The sequence below is a fragment of the Melanerpes formicivorus genome, unplaced genomic scaffold (assembly GCF_026170545.1).
Source record: "Melanerpes formicivorus ecotype bairdi unplaced genomic scaffold, bMelFor1.0.p_v2 SCAF_734, whole genome shotgun sequence".
In the NCBI taxonomy this organism is placed as follows: Eukaryota; Metazoa; Chordata; class Aves; order Piciformes; family Picidae; genus Melanerpes; species Melanerpes formicivorus.
The window spans coordinates 22,501-32,500 of NW_027143086.1; positions in this window are offsets into that span (position 1 = coordinate 22,501).

Sequence of the window (10,000 nt, forward strand, 5' to 3'; positions counted from 1 at the left end):
CCCCTTCCCGCCGTTGCCTCTTGCCGCTACCCCCGCCCCCCCCCCGCTGCCGGTTTGCGCGGAGCCCCCCCTTCCCGCCGTTGCCTCTTGCCGCTACCCCCCGCCCCCCCCCCGCTGCCGGTTTGCGCGGAAGCCCCCCCTTCCCGCCGTTGCCTCTTGCCGCTACCCCCCGCCCCCCCCCCGCTGCCGGTTTGCGCGGAGCCCCCCCTTCCCGCCGTTGCCTCTTGCCGCTACCCCCGCCCCCCCCCGCTGCCGGTTTGCGCGGAGCCCCCCCTTCCCGCCGTTGCCTCTTGCCGTTACCCCCGCCCCCCCCCCGCTGCCGGTTTGCGCGGAGCCCCCCCGCCTGCCGTTGCCTCTTGCCGCGGCCACCACCGCCCCCCCCACACCCCCCCGGCCCCCGTTACCGGTTTGCGCGGAGCCCCCCCTCCCGACGTTGCCTCTTGCCGCTGCTGCCACCCCCAGCTCCCCACACCCCCCGGCTCCCGTTAGCGGTTTGCGCGGAGCCCCCCCTTCCCGCCGTTGCCTCTTGCCGCTACCCCCCGCCCCCCCCCCCCCGCTGCCGGTTTGCGCGGAGCCCCCCCGCCTGCCGTTGCCTCTTGCCGCGGCCACCACCGCCCCCCCCCACACCCCCCGGCCCCCGTTACCGGTTTGCGCGGAGCCCCCCCTCCCGACGTTGCCTCTTGCCGCTGCTGCCACCCCCAGCTCCCCACACCCCCCGGCTCCCGTTACCCGCTTTGCACGGAGCCCCCCCCGCCCGCCGTTATCTCTTGCCGCTGCCGCGACCCATCTCCCCCCCCCCCCGCCGCCGCTAACTGCCCCCCGAAGCCGCTAGCAGCTGGGCACCCCCCGCCAAAGCCGCCGCGGCTTCCCCTTCCCACATTGTCCCCTGGAGGGGGGATCGCGACGCGGGCTGCCGCTTCCCTCCCGGGCTGCCCGGCTGCTCTCTAACCCCTGCGACCGAGGCGGCGCTGTTAGGGCGGCCGTGCCGGTGCCCCTTGCCGCAGCTAGCCTCTCGCCGCTGCCCCTCCCGTCCGTCGTCCCCCGTCCCCAAAAACTTGCTGCTCTCCACGCTGGAGCCTGCACGGGGGAGGTTGCGCTCCGCTCCTCCGGCCCTAAAGCCGCCCTCGCCCCGCCCCCCCGGCTTGCCGCTTGGCTGGGCTGCCCGCCCGCCCGCTAATCCCCCCAACGCCCCCACCCCAAAAACACCCCAGCCCTACCGCATGCCGCTCCCCCTCTCCCCGCTCTCGCTGACCGCTGCCACCCCCCCCCACCCCTCCCCCCCGAAACAAACCCCCCAGCCCTACCGCATGCCGCTCCCCCTCTCTCCCTAGCCTGCCCCCCCCGCCGTCGCTTGCTGCTGCTGCTGCCGCCGCCGCCGCCGCCGCCGCCGCCGGCGGGACCCGCCTCGGTCTGGTGGCGCGCGCTCGGAGATCCCCGGCTACCCGTCCGTCCGTCCCTCCCTCCCGCCCCGCCCCGGGGGAGGGCCCGGGGCAGCGCGGGCAGGCGGGGAGCAAAAAAAGGCGCGGGCGCCAAAAAACGTCGGGGTCCCGGGGTGGCGGAGGGGGGCGGCGGCGGGGGCGGCGGCGGGTACACGGCGCCGGGTCCAGGGCGCCGGGTCCAGCCCGTCCCGGGGCGGGGACAGGTGGTGTCGTCCGTCCCCGCCCCCGTAACCTGCTCTGAAGCATCCGCTTCCCGCCGCGGTTCGCCCTCCACCCCCCCCGCCGCACACGCAGCTGCCGCTTCCCGCCGCCTCTGCCCCCCGCCCCGGGATCAACCACCCGCCGGGTCCAGCCGGTCCCGGTCCCGGGAACCTGCTCCCGGGGCCAGCCGGAGCCACGCCCCCTCCTCTGACGCTTCCAGCTGCCGCCTCCCCTCCCACCCCCCAAACTCACACTGGCCCTCGCCGGCCCGCCCACCCGCCTACCTGCTTGCCCGCCGCCGCTGGGTGGCGTGCCGGACACTCTCGCACACAGGTACACAGACAGGGACACAGGGACACAGGCACTCAGGCACACAGGGACACAGGGACACAGGGACACAAGGACACAGGGACACAGGCACTCAGGCACTCAGGCACTCAGGGACACAGGGACACAGGGACACAGGCACTCAGGCACTCAGGGACACAGGGACACAGGGACACAGGGACACAGGCACTCAGGCACACAGGGACACAGGTGGCGGGCCGGAGGCCGCTCTCCACTGTGTGGCAGGGGTCCAAGAGCCACCCCAGCCCAACCCAGAGGGTCTTTTGCACCTCTCTAGAGGCCACCCAGAGACCCCAGGCCGCAGCAGAAGCCTCTCCCGCACGCTCTGCAGGCTTCTCAGCCACCCCAGGCCGCAGCAGAAGCCTCTCCCGCACGCTCTGCAGGCTTCTCAGCCACCCCAGGCCGCACCAGAAGCCTCCCCCGCACGCTCTGCAGGCTTCCGACCCACCCCAGGCCGCACCAGAAGCCTCCCCCGCAAGCTCTGCAGGCTTCCGACCCACCCCAGGCCGCAGCAGAAGCCTCTCCCGCACGCTCTGCAGGCTTCTCAGCCACCCCAGGCCGCAGCAGAAGCCTCTCCCGCACGCTCTGCAGGCTTCTCAGCCACCCCAGGCCGCACCAGAAGCCTCTCCCGCACGCTCTGCAGGCTTCTCAGCCACCCCAGGCCGCACCAGAAGCCTCCCCCGCACGCTCTGCAGGCTTCTCAGCCACCCCAGGCCGCACCAGAAGCCTCTCCCGCACGCTCTTCAGGCTTCTCAGCCACCCCAGGCCGCACCAGAAGCCTCCCCCGCACGCTCTGCAGGCTTCTCAGCCACCCCAGGCCGCACCAGAAGCCTCCCCCGCACGCTCTGCAGGCTTCTCAGCCACCCCAGGCCGCACCAGAAGCCTCCCCCGCACGCTCTGCAGGCTTCTCAGCCACCCCAGGCCGCACCAGAAGCCTCCCCCGCACGCTCTGCAGGCTTCCCACCCACCCCAGGCCGCAGCAGAAGCCTCTCCCGCACGCCCTGCAGGCTTCTCAGCCACCCCAGGCCGCAGCAGAAGCCTCTCCCCGCACGCTCTGCAGGCTTCTCAGCCACCCCAGGCCGCAGCAGAAGCCTCTCCCCGCACGCTCTGCAGGCTTCTCAGCCACCCCAGGCCGCAGCAGAAGCCTCTCCCGCACGCTCTGCAGGCTTCTCAGCCACCCCAGGCCGCACCAGAAGCCTCTCCCGCACGCTCTGCAGGCTTCTCAGCCACCCCAGGCCGCAGCAGAAGCCTCTCCCCGCACGCTCTGCAGGCTTCTCAGCCACCCCAGGCCGCAGCAGAAGCCTCCCCCGCACGCTCTGCAGGCTTCTCAGCCACCCCAGGCCCCAACAGAAGCCTCCCCCGCACGCTCTGCAGGCTTCTCAGCCACCCCAGGCCGCACCAGAAGCCTCTCCCGCACGCTCTTCAGGCTTCTCAGCCACCCCAGGCCGCACCAGAAGCCTCCCCCGCACGCTCTGCAGGCTTCTCAGCCACCCCAGGCCGCAGCAGAAGCCTCTCCCGCACGCTCTGCAGGCTTCTCAGCCACCCCAGGCCGCAGCAGAAGCCTCCCCCGCACGCTCTGCAGGCTTCTCAGCCACCCCAGGCCCCAACAGAAGCCTCTCCCGCACGCTCTGCAGGCTTCCGACCCACCCCAGGCCGCACCAGAAGCCTCCCCCGCACGCTCTGTAGGCTTCTGACCCACCCCAGGCCCCAACAGAAGCCTCCCCCGCACGCTCTGCAGGCTTCTCAGCCACCCCAGGCCGCAGCAGAAGCCTCTCCCGCACGCTCTGCAGGCTTCTCAGCCACCCCAGGCCGCAGCAGAAGCCTCTCCCGCACGCTCTGCAGGCTTCTCAGCCACCCCAGGCCGCAGCAGAAGCCTCTCCCGCACGCTCTGCAGGCTTCCGACCCACCCCAGGCCGCACCAGAAGCCTCCCCCGCACGCTCTGCAGGCTTCTCCGCCACCCCAGGCCGCACCAGAGGATCTTTTGCACCTCTCTGGACGCCACCCAGAGACTCCAGGCCGCACCAGAGGCCCCCCCCCCCAACCATTTACAGGCTGCAGTGCCAGCCTAGGCCCCGCTGGCAGCCTCCCTTGTCTGCTTTGGAAGGCCTCCCATCCACTCCAGACCTGCCTGGAGGCCTCCCTCGACTGCTCCCGGGGCCCTCGAAGCCACCCTAGGCCTTTCTGGAGGACCTGCTCGACCGCTCGGGCGGCTTCTGACGCACCCTCGGCCATCCGGCGCCCAGCAGCTCCCAGGGCCAGGCACCGGCCTCCCCCTCTGGCCGCCCCTGGGGCCGGGGGTGGCTCGGACTCGGCGCCCCCAACGTGTCGTCCCGTCCCCCCCCGCCCCGCACCGCCGAACATTCGCTGCAGCCGAGGGCTTGCCGCTCGACGCCTACCCCACCCGCCCAGCCCCCCGCTGCGGCCCGGCGCTGCCCCGGCCGCTGCGCCCCGCCTCTCATCGCTCCCCCCACCCGGCAACCGGCCGCCGGGCACGGCAAGTCCCAGGGCAGGGAACAGGTGCTGCCGGGACCCCGTGCTGGCTGCCGGCTTCCCGGGGCTGCCCCGGGCACGGACAGGTCGCCCCCCCCGCCCCGGCGAATGTTCACCGAACTGGCTGCCGGCTGCCTTCGAGCACCCCCCCGCCCCCCGCCACTATCGTCCCCCCCGCCCCCCCTCCGCCTCCGCTGCCGCTTCTCCCCGCACCGCCTCCACTGCCTCCCCCCGCCGCCGGCGAACGAGTCGCCGGATCCGTAGGGTGCCGGGAGCCCGAACGGCGAGCGGCTCCGGCTGCTGCCGGGACCGCGGGGATTCGAGCCGGTCCGGCCGCGGCCGGGACCCCCGTGCCGGAAGCCGGCATCCCGGGACGGCCCCGGGACGGCCCCGGTCGCCGGCCGGGTGACGTTCAGCGAAGCGGCTGCCGCCAGTCTTTGGGCCTCCCCCGTGCCGGGGCCGCGGGGCTTCGAGCCGGTCCGGCCGCGGCCGGGATCCGGGGCCGGACGATGGCTTCCCGGGCCGGTCCCGGTCGCCTCCCGGGTGACGTTCACCGAAGCGGCTGACGGCTGTCTTCGAGCCCCCCCCCCCCCCCCCCGCCTCCGCGGCCGCTTCTGCCCGCACCCCCTCCACTGCCTCCCCCCGCCGCCGGCGAACGAGTCGCCGGATCTGTAGGGTGCCGGGAGCCCGAACGGCGAGCGGCTCCGGCTGCTGCCGGGACCGCGGGGATTCGAGCCGGTCCGGCCGCGGCCGGGACCCCGTGCCGGAAGCCGGCATCCCGGGACGGCCCCGGGACGGCCCCGGTCGCCGGCCGGGTGACGTTCAGCGAAGCGGCTGCCGCCAGTCTTTGGGCCTCCCCCGTGCCGGGGGCCGCGGGGATTCGAGCCGGTCCGGCCGCGGCCGGGATCCCGGGCCGGACGATGGCTTCCCGGGCCGGTCCCGGTCGCCTCCCGGGTGACGTTCACCGAAGCGGCTGCCGGCTGTCTTCGAGCCCCCCCCCCCCCTCCGCCTCCGCTGCCGCTTCTCCCCGCACCCCCTCCACTGCCTCCCCCCGCCGCCGGCGAACGAGTCGCCGGATCTGTAGGGTGCCGGGAGCCCGAACGGCGAGCGGCTCCGGCTGCTGCCGGGACCGCGGGGATTCGAGCCGCTCCGGCCGCGGCCGGGACCCCGTGCCGGAAGCCGGCATCCCCGGACAGCCCCGGGACGGCCCCGGTCGCCGGCCGGGTGACGTTCACCGAAGCGGCTGCCGGCTGTCTTCGAGCCCCCCCCCCCTCCGCCTCCGCTGCCGCTTCTGCCCGCACCCCCTCCACTGCCTCCCCCCGCCGCCGGCGAACGAGTCGCCGGATCCGTAGGGTGCCGGGAGCCCGAACGGCGAGCGGCTCCGGCTGCTGCCGGGACCGCGGGGATTCGAGCCGCTCCGGCCGCGGCCGGGACCCCCGTGCCGGATGCCGGCATCCCGGGACGGCCCCGGGACGGCCCCGGTCGCCGGCCGGGTGACGTTCACCGAAGCGGCTGCCGCCAGTCTTGGGCCTCCCCCGTGCCGGGGCCGCGGGGCTTCGAGTCGGTCCGGCCGCGGCTGGGACCCCGTGCCTGTCGCAGGCTTCCCGGGACGGCCCCGGAACGGCCGCGGTCGCCGGCCGGGTGACGTTCACCGAGGCGACTGCCGGCTGTCTTCGAGCCCCCCCCCCCCCTGCCGGAGCCGCGGGGATACGAGCCGGTCCGGCCGCGGCCGGGACCCCGTGCCGGAAGCCGGCATCCCGGGACGGCCCCGGGACGGCCCCGATCGCCTCCTGGGTGACGTTCACCGAAGCGGCTGCCGGCTGTCTTCGAGCCCCCCCCCCCTCCGCCTCCGCTGCCGCTTCTCCCCGCACCGCCTCCACTGCCTCCCCCCGCTGCCGGCGAACGAGTCGGCGGATCCATACCGTCCCGAGAGCCCGAGGCGGCGGCACCCAGTGCGGGTCCGGCCGAGGCCGGGACCCCGTGCCTGTCGCAGGCTTCCCGGGACGGCCCCGGAACGGCCGCGGTCGCCGGCCGGGTGACGTTCACCGAAGCGGCTGCCGCCAGTCTTTGGGCCTCCCCCGTGCCGGGGCCGCGGGGATTCGAGCCGGTCCGGCCGCGGCCGGGACCCCGTGCCGGAAGCCGGCATCCCGGGACGGCCCCGGGACGGCCCCGGTCGCCGGCCGGGTGACGTTCACCGAAGCGGCTGCCGCCAGTCTTTGGGCCTCCCCCGTGCCGGGGCCGCGGGGATTCGAGCCGGTCCGGCCGCGGCCGGGATCCGGGGCCGGACGATGGCTTCCCGGGCCGGTCCCGGTCGCCTCCCGGGTGACGTTCACCGAAGCGGCTGCCGGCTGTCTTCGAGCCCCCCCCCCCTCCGCCTCCGCTGCCGCTTCTGCCCGCACCCCCTCCACTGCCTCCCCCCGCCGCCGGCGAACGAGTCGCCGGATCCGTAGGGTGCCGGGAGCCCGAACGGCGAGCGGCTCCGGCTGCTGCCGGGACCGCGGGGCTTCGAGCCGCTCCGGCCGCGGCCGGGACCCCCGTGCCGGAAGCCGGCATCCCGGGACGGCCCCGGGACGGCCCCGGTCGCCGGCCGGGTGACGTTCACCGAAGCGGCTGCCGGCTGTCTTCGAGCCCCCCCCCCCCTCCGCCTCCGCTGCCGCTTCTGCCCGCACCCCCTCCACTGCCTCCCCCCGCCGCCGGCGAACGAGTCGGCGGATCCGTAGGGTGCCGGGAGCCCGAACGGCGAGCGGCTCCGGCTGCTGCCGGGACCGCGGGGATTCGAGCCGGTCCGGCCGCGGCCGGGACCCCGTGCCGGAAGCCGGCATCCCGGGACGGCCCCGGGACGGCCCCGGTCGCCGGCCGGGTGACGTTCAGCGAAGCGGCTGCCGCCAGTCTTTGGGCCTCCCCCGTGCCGGGGCCGCGGGGCTTCGAGTCGGTCCGGCCGCGGCTGGGACCCCGTGCCTGTCGCAGGCTTCCCGGGACGGCCCCGGAACGGCCGCGGTCGCCGGCCGGGTGACGTTCACCGAGGCGACTGCCGGCTGTCTTCGAGCCCCCCCCCCCCCCTACCGGAGCCGCGGGGATACGAGCCGGTCCGGCCGCGGCCGGGACCCCGTGCCGGAAGCCGGCATCCCGGGACGGCCCCGAGACGGCCCCGATCGCCTCCTGGGTGACGTTCACCGAAGCGGCTGCCGGCTGTCTTCGAGCCCCCCCCCCCTCCGCCTCCGCTGCCGCTTCTCCCCGCACCCCCTCCACTGCCTCCCCCCGCCGCCCGCGAACGAGTCGCCGGATCTGTAGGGGGCCGGGAGCCCGAGGCGGCGAGCGGCTCCGGCTGCTGCCGGGACCGCGAGGCTTCGAGCCGGTCCGGCCGCGGCCGGGATCTCGTGCCGAACGTCGTCTTCCCGGGACGGTCCCGGGAGGGCCCCAGTCTCCTCCCGGGTGACGTTCACCGAAGCGGCTGCCGGCTGTCTTCGAGCCCCCACCCCTGCCGTGGCCGCGGGGATTCGCCCCGGTCCGGCAGCTGACGGTTCCCTGTGCCGGACGCCGGCTTCCCGGGACAGCCCCGGGACACCCCCGGTCGCCTCCCGGGTGACGTTCACCGAAGCTGCTGCCGCCTGTCTTTGTCCCCCCCCACCGTGCTCTCCCTCAGCCGGGAGGTAGACGTGCTCTCCCTCGGCGAGTAGACGTGCTCTCCCTCGGCGAGTAGACGTGCTCTCCCTCGGCGAGTAGACGTGCTCTCCCTCGGCGAGTAGACGTGCTCTCCCTGGGCGAGTAGACGTGCTCTCCCTGGGCGAGTAGACGTGCTCTCCCTGGGCGAGTAGACGTGCTCTCCCTCGGCGAGTAGACGTGCTCTCCCTGGGCGAGTAGACGTGCTCTCCCTGGGCGAGTAGACGTGCTCTCCCTGGGCGAGTAGACGTGCTCTCCCTCGGCGAGTAGACGTGCTCTCCCTGGGCGAGTAGACGTGCTCTCCCTCGGCGAGTAGACGTGCTCTCCCTGGGCGAGTAGACGTGCTCTCCCTGGGCGAGTAGACGTGCTCTCCCTCGGCGAGTAGACGTGCTCTCCCTGGGCGAGTAGACGTGCTCTCCCTCGGCGAGTAGACGTGCTCTCCCTCGGCGAGTAGACGTGCTCTCCGCGGAGCTCGCGCTTGTCGCCAAGGGGTCGCTGTTGCGCTCTGCCTCCGCCTACGTCATCGTACAAGCCGGCGTGATTTCTGCGACCTGCCGCTGGGCGGAGGTCGGCTGGTTGTGCGCTCGCGGAGCTGACGGCCCTCCAGTTCCGTACATGAGGGAACGAGTGACGCCGAGCACTCCCAGGGCAGCGCTGCCGAGCGGCTGCTCCAAGCCACCCGCCAGGCGGCTGGGCAGGGGTCCGTCTGGCTTCTCGGTGGCTTTCCCCCGGGTCAGAGAGGGGACCCGCGGGGCCGAGCAAAGGCGCGGCGGTTTGGAGCGGCCGCTGGCGCACCCTCAGCGGTGTTGGATGGGTTTCGCTCGTCCGTGAGCTGGAGCCCAGCCCGGGCTCGGCAACGAAAGAGGGGAAAAGAAAAAAAGTTGACGGAGTGGCTGGCGCCGGCCACTGCCGAAGTGTGGAACCCCCAAAGCGAAGTTTGCCCGGTGGGGCACGGGGGCAGAGAAAGCCGGGGAGACGTGGTGCCGGCGTCGGTCCCACCAAGAATGGAAAGCAAGCCCGTCCAGGCACGGCGAGAGAGAGCCCGGTAAGGGGCAGAGAGAGTTCCCAGCACTGGACCCTCTTCACGGGGGTTCCCCCCCATGGCCAAAGCCGCAGCCCGCGGGGGCACGGCATCTAAGGGAAAAGCCAGCGGCGGTGACTGGCCACCCGTATGCTATGGAGCCCGGCATGGGGGGAGGAGGGCAAGCCGGTGCCCCAGCACGGCTTCCTCCTGGCTCCAGAGGGGCGCCCCGTGATGGAGATGTAACTCGGTGCAGCTTGAGGGAAAATGCAAGCCCACGTTTCGGGGAGGCAGAGGTGCCCTGTGAGCCGGTGCGGCCCGGTGCAGCTTGCCCCCCCCATCTCTGGAGGGCGCCCCGTTTGCTCCTCCGGCGTGTTGCCCGCACGCCGAGCCCCGTGCCTGCTGGCTGCTCCCGAGGGCGGTGGCGGGTGCGCGTGGCTGTGTCTGTCCCAGAAGAGCGAGGCCGTGGGGCCTCCGCTGGCTTCCTTTCCTTCTGTCCTTGTTGATCGATGAGGCCTTTCGGGTCGCGTCGGAAAGGGCCCCCGGCCGGCAGGGCAAGGGCGGTCTTCCTTTCCACTTCGCTTCCCGTCGCGTGTGAGGTGTCGTCCTCGTTCCCCCAGCCCCGAGCGGCTCGAGCGGGGGGGAGCCGTGGCGTTAGCGGCCCGGCGCGTGCCTTGCCGCATCCTCCCCTTTCCACCTCCCCCCCGGCGCTGGGGCAGGGTTCGGGGACCGGTCTACCGCAACCGGCTTTGTGACTGCTGCGTGGCCCCGTGAGTTTTCAGGTGTCCTAAAACGCGTGAGGCGCCGGTGTCGTCCTCGGTTCCGGGTACCCGCGGGTGC